Below are 6,891 nucleotides of genomic sequence, written 5' to 3' on the forward strand. Positions count from 1 at the left end.
AAATCCCAGTCACAAAGATACGAATCTCTTAAGGGGGTTGACCCCAAGTTCCTGAGGAACACGTGCTTTGCCAAGAAGCACAACAAGAAAGGCCTGAAGAAGATGAAAGCCATCAACGCAAAGTGTAAGCACAGAGGNCATTACGGCCCTCATGATACCTAAGACCGGCAAGCCCAAAATGCCAAAGGGCCCCAACGGCAAACTCAGACATCTGGCTTTCACCGCTCACCCCAAGCTTGGGAAGCAGATTCGAAGCTACACGGCCAAGGATCATAGGCTCCGCCAACCAAAGCCTAGGATTCACGACAAGGCATAGGCCGTAGCTCCAGCTAAGACCCAGGCTTCAGCGCCAGCTCAGGCTCCTAAAGGTGCCCAGGCCCCTGTGAAGGCCCCATAGAAAAGGCTCCTGCCAGTGTGAAGACAGACTGCTGTGATACACCTACCTACACACTATTAGCAGATAACCAGCACAAGACTATACTGTTTTGTTTTGTTTTTTACAAATAAACAAGGCAAAAACAAACAAACAAACAAAAAACAAAACCCTGACAACAAATGATGGTAAGTCAGTGAGCTGGTGGGATTGCAAATTGAAGCCTGTCTGTGGAAATCCACATGGAGAAGCCTCAGAAAGTTAAAAGTAAATAAATCGACCATATGACCCACCTTTACTACTCTCTGGCACATGAGCCAACAGGTTCAACATCCAACTCCAAACACATTTGCTCAGCTGTGTTTATTGATTCCCTATCCACAATACCTAGGAAATGGAAAGAAACTAAACGGTTTTCAACAAATGAGGATTTGGTAAGTACACGATACGAGGTATTATCATTCCCACTTCTCCAATTCCTGCCACTGAGAATCCCAAGCACCACACCATCCAGTCTGTCCCAGGTTCAAGGACANTAAACTTGCCTTGTTCTTGCTCTTACATGAACCTCCCTACTTCTCCACCAACTCCTGCCGCTGTGAGAGTCAAGTGTCTGNAAATGCTGACAAACGCCCACAGAGTGACATAAAACCACTGACTCAATGCTTCCTTAAGCATAAAGGACAGCCAGTACCTGTTAAATGCTTATCACATAGGAGAGTGCAGCTCCTAAGCCATCAATTTGTGAAAACAATGTTTCAATTTTTAAAAAGAGTGGTGTATTAAAGATACTTGCTCTCATTCACAAACAAAAAGTATATTGTAACACAAATTTAAAACGACATCCAGTAGTCTGGGCTCCTCTCTGCTTTCAGGTTTCACAGTTTTAGTTTATCTGTGTAAAGTGAACCTGAGCCAGCAATCATTCCCTAGGAAATTTCACAAATAAGATTTGCAAGTTATACTTTTCAAATCGCATCACTCCATCCTGCTCCCGTCATGAATCCCCTTTGCCTTTGTTTTCACTGTGTGCACTATTTAACTCTCAGTGACATCTTGTATCAAGCCCATAGCCCAATGTCATAGCCTTTATATTCCAATAACCCATATTTTACTTCATAGTGATCCTAAACAATAATTAGTGATGCTGCAAAGGAATTGCCAAGGCACAAGACAAGGATGCTGGATCAACTCTGTGCTGTGTGACAGTAGAACTGGGCAGTTGGAGAAAATCAATTTAAATAAAAAACCTGGGTTGTGAGAGCAGGAGAGCAGGCCCCGCCCCACACCTGCTGCAGCGCTTGGGAGAGCTGACCCTGATGGCCGGCGGAGGGGGACAGGTAGCCAGCTCCAGAGAGCTGACCCCTAAGCACAACTTTTCTGCCCTGTGGTGACATTGTCAAGTGAGAGGTGACCCTCACCTCTCACCCATGCCATCTGTGACAGGCAGGAGAGATGGTCCTGAGGTCATCAGAGCAGGACAGCTGGCCCTGCCTCTCACCCACTGCAGCATTCTGGAAAACAGGCTCTATACCTCACTGGGCAGCACAATAGAGCTGTCCCCTGGAAGTGGAGACTGAAGCCTGCCCTGAGGGTGTGAGTGTGGAAGAGTTGGCCCTGCCTCTTGCTTCTTGTCTTGCCTTGGTGAGGAAGAGGGACAAAATACCCTCCTCCCNTCCCTCTTTCCTTACCATATATGGCAGGCAGGAGATTTGGCCCTGATGGTCATGAGAATGTGACAATTGGCCATGCCCCTCGCCAGCTGCAGCACTTGGGAGAGTCGATCNGTACGCCACCTGGGCAGCAGGGTAGAACAGGCCCTGGCACTGGGGGTTGCTGGTGAGATGGCCACAGGGACATAAAAAGCAGAAGAGATAGAGAAATGACCAGGTCAGATGTCACTNAGGGCCAGATCCAGGGCTCTGAATTAGCTCAGTAATGAACTGCTGGAGTGTATGAAGGGTCCAGTCCTATAGATCCTAAACTACAGGGTCTCCATAATTTCCAGTGTATCTATAGAGCAGTAGAAGTCAGAAGCCTTGTACCAGACTAGTGAGTCACTGAAATGAACATTTGCAAGAAAAAAAGTATGGACAATAGGGTACACTGTGGGACACACTGACANACAGAGCTTCCTCAATGACATTTTTTTCTCTGTTGGGGGAGGGGTTTCAAGGGTGGAGGAAAGGTACAAGGGGAGTGGAAGATGAGTGGGATTGGGGCACATGATGTGAAATTCACGAAGAGCCAATAAAATTCAATGAAAATGGAACACCTTACAATCATCCATACTATCGTCTACACACTGGGATAGATTTAAAGCTATAGAAAAATGAGCTATTTTAAATAAATATAACATGTAATTTTAGGAGAGGAAAAGTTAGCTTAAAATAATAAGAACAGGGTTCTGAAATTCAGTAACTTGACTTTGTGTTAGATTAGTTTCAGAACTAAGCATTTAAGGAAACCCATAGAACAGGAATGTTTAGATAGTAAATTGTCCCATAAATAAAGTTTTACTACAACTTACAGTAGAGTTAATATTCTGTTTTGCATCTGCCCTTCTTTCTTATATGGTATTTTCATTAAAACTAAAAATATACTACAAAGAGTTTATTATTATTATTATTATCATTATTATTATTCTTTGAAAACATTTTAAACGTGGCTGTAGGGTTCCCTCCTGCTATTTCACCAAGCCCCAAGATTGGTCCCAGTTGTTTATCTGGTCCATTGACCTCTGATCAGCCTCACCTACACTTTTCCTGACCCTCAGATTGGTCACAGCTGTTGTACACAAAGCTCTTTACACGCAGGACTTGGAAGAGATTCATGTCTGATTCTGTAAACCTAGACAACTACTCTTGGCTGCTGAGGTTCAGGACCCTAGAAAAGAAACTGTACCAAACCCACACTGCCACTTTCCTCAAATGACTATAAACTCTAACTGCATTCTTAGTGCTGACCCATATACTCTNAGATAAGTGTAGCTCTCAACTGTCACCAAAGGAGTTTCTTTTTGCAACATGTGGAGACCACTACTGAATGCCACAATTGATCAAAAAGCAGAGAACAGATTATCATGAGGTACCCAGCCTGAGCTGATATGTCTGTAACAGAACCCTACATGTAAAACTCAGGAAACATACTTAAGGNGCAGTAGAAATATTGTAAGAGCCAGAGGACCACCAGGATTACTCCTCCAAGATTGTCTCATATGTATGACAAGCAGGCTGCACCCATGAAATCTCAACAATATGATTGCTTAAACAAGTTCTAAAAAAAAAAAATGATACAACCAGTTGACATTCCCACATGGGTTGATGGAAATCTCATAAGGCCCCACCCTTCCATGAAGTAGTGCAGGAATTATTCACTGCTGAGAAGGAAATTCATTCTTGCCCAGAGATGTTCCTCCTAATTGGTTATCCAATCTCAAATAATTAGTCCAAAATCTACATGCATAACAACACTAAATGAACTGAACAGGCTTTTATCTTGACTCCCATATGGGCATCTGTGTGTGTGTGTGTGTGTGTGTGTGTGTGTGTATTTCTCTCTGTGTATATGTATGTGCATGTGAGTTTCTGTGTGTGTATTTATGTTTGTGTGTTTGTGTGTTTGTGTGTGTGTATTTCTCTCTGTGTGTATGAGCATGTGAATTTCAGTGTGTGTATTTATGTATGTGTGTTTGTGTGTGTAAATTTATGTGTGTGTATGTGCATGTGAGTTTCAGTGTATTTGTGTGTTGTGTGTGTATTGTGTGTGTTTGTGTGTGTGTATTTATGTGTGTATGTTCAAGTGAGTTTCTGTGTGTGTGTTTGTGTGTGTGTGTATTTCTGTGTGTGTGTGTGTTTCTCTATGTAGGTGTATGTGTGTATGTTTCTGTGTATATATACATATGTCTGTGTGAGTGTGTATAAAGCAATAAAACATTTTAACAGATGCCATGAATTGGAGAGGGGATGACACAGGAGGTATTGGAGCAAAGAGAAGTGGGAAAAATACTATATTATGATATAAATATAGTACACATATATGACATTTTTGAAACTGAATGTCTTATGAAAAATAAACTGGCTGTCTTTTACTAAAAGTCTAGGGAATTTTACAAAGAAAAATAAAGCTTTTGTAACAAAGTCTTTGTCTTAGAGAAGTAATAAGCAAAGACATTAAGCAATAATATTGGTATGCTTGACTAAATAAATTTCAGTCATTTATTTTCAAACAATGCAGTGTCCATGACAACTTACAAATATTTCCAGCCTCGGACTCATCTGTCCAGGTTTTCAATTTTATTAGATCCAAAACATACTGAAGGAGGGGGTTATTTTTTGTCCTTGCTAAGTACAAAACTTTTGCTAAAAAACTTGGCAGTAAACAATAATTTGATCAATTTCCATAACAAATTCAGAAAAGAATGAAACAGGCTGTTGTGTACTGTATTAATCTTGTGAAATTGGATTTACGGTTAAACATTTGCTCTGTATTTGAGTATATGCCTTTTTGAAAAAGACAATAAAATAACCTAAAGTATTCCACATATGTATATAACTTCAAAAATTATACTACCATACAGAAGGCTTAATAAGGAAAAATGNTACTTGGTAAGATGCTATATATCATGAGAACTTGTATTGTACCTCTCTATATATTTTTTCACAAGATAAAAATTTGCCACAAGAAATGTTTATTCCAAGACAANTGTTTATAATTGTATAGCTAAGCGCCTAATTATCTATTAAGAAATTTAAAGATGGTTTTTGCTGTAGCGTGGTTTATTTCAAATGAATAAAACACATCATACACAAAGGCTGAGAACACTTGAGTATCTGATATTAAAATTCACGGACCATCAATAATTATTTTCCAATTAGAACTAGAAAGCATCGATGATTGGGTTAGATGTGTATAAAACGCTGTCTCACTGTGGCATCTTTACTCAACACCGACCTCCAGATGGGAACTATTTTTCATGGATCATAAAGCTAAATCCAGCTGCTGCATTTGGCCTTGCATAAGGAATCCACAGCTTACTGCTTTCTCGGTGCTCGTAAAACAATTGCTATTGTTTCTTTAGCCATGGCACAGCTCCTCCTCCCAGTGCAAATGAGATATACAAAAAGAACTTCTAATATCTTTATCCTTGATTTCCCAGCAGTGCTATTCATAATAAGATCCCGATTTTTACAACATTTTCTAGATACCTAAGCTACTTAAACAAAAACAATCTACAATGGTAACTGCAGGGTGGGTGAGTTATCAAAAGTGTTCAGACACTTTCCTACTAGAAGCCACAATGGTGGTTAAGTATGTCAGTATTTTCAGCCTTATTAAGAGGCAGTAGCACACAGCTTCCTGTTCCCCCTCACTCAGCTGATCTGCCTCTTTGATGGGCGTGGCTTGGAATGACTATGGGGTTCCCACCACTGCACAATCTTCCCACAGCTACATTGAATTAAGCCTGCCAAAGCTCCAAAAAACAAAGACAAAGGAAAAAATAAAAGAATGTATCTCCTTTGGGGTATAGAAATATATTGGGAAGTTTGTGTGAATAGCAGTTATATTACAATAAAATTTGCCCTTAAGACATTTTCGAAAGGGGCATGAGAGACGGAGGGTGGAATCCGTTATAAAAAAAAACAAAACAAAACAGGAATCACTCAGTTTATATTATCAGTAGTTACTTTTTCTTGTTCCTCAATATTTTGTTCCCAAAGCCCTAATCCTAAAAGAAAATATGCATGAAAATGCTAATAACTAGATCGTTGATGTAAAAGTATGGCAGAAAGGCAAGTTACCCTCAAATTGGGAAACAAAGACTGCATCAACCTACTGAGAGGATGACTCAGAGACCTGATACAGCACCGATGCCCCTGCACATACAGAGATGATGCTGATTTCAAGCAGAATTCATCTTCTCAAACAAAATACCGCTCTCTGACAACCTCCAACTGCATTGACTGTTTGTGTTTCCCACTGTTTATATTTACTTCTTCCTGATGCTACAATAGCTGCAAAAACAAATACTTGTTATGCAAAGCTTTGTGTCAGTGCAGGTAACTTGTGAGGCTCCCTTTACAAGCTCACGGCTTGTGCAAATGGGTTTTTAATATATCCTGAGATTAATCTGGTAATTACAAGCCGGTTTAGAAACACATGTTAAACAACGGGTCATATAGTTGCCATTCCTATTCCAGAATAATTCTCAGGTTTTGACCTTTGAGCAAAGATGGAGAAATGTGCAATCTGGAACCTCCTGGTCACTTCCTGTGCCTTAGCAGTCCCAATTGATGTTGTATTTGGGTTTTTAATGTAATAGTTGGGGTTTGTTTTGTACTGTTCTGTTCTGTTTCTTGAGGGGGAAAAAGTGGCTGACCTCATCTAAATTTTTAAAATAAGTTTCTATATTATTTTAATTGAACTTCATAGAATATATGTTACTTCATAGCTATTTTATCTTAAGCCTATTTATTCATTCTTAGAATAGAAAGTAGTATGCCGTCCAATCCAATTGC

Source organism: Mus caroli, chromosome 9, assembly GCF_900094665.2.
Source record: "Mus caroli chromosome 9, CAROLI_EIJ_v1.1, whole genome shotgun sequence".
NCBI classification, from domain to species: Eukaryota; Metazoa; Chordata; class Mammalia; order Rodentia; family Muridae; genus Mus; species Mus caroli.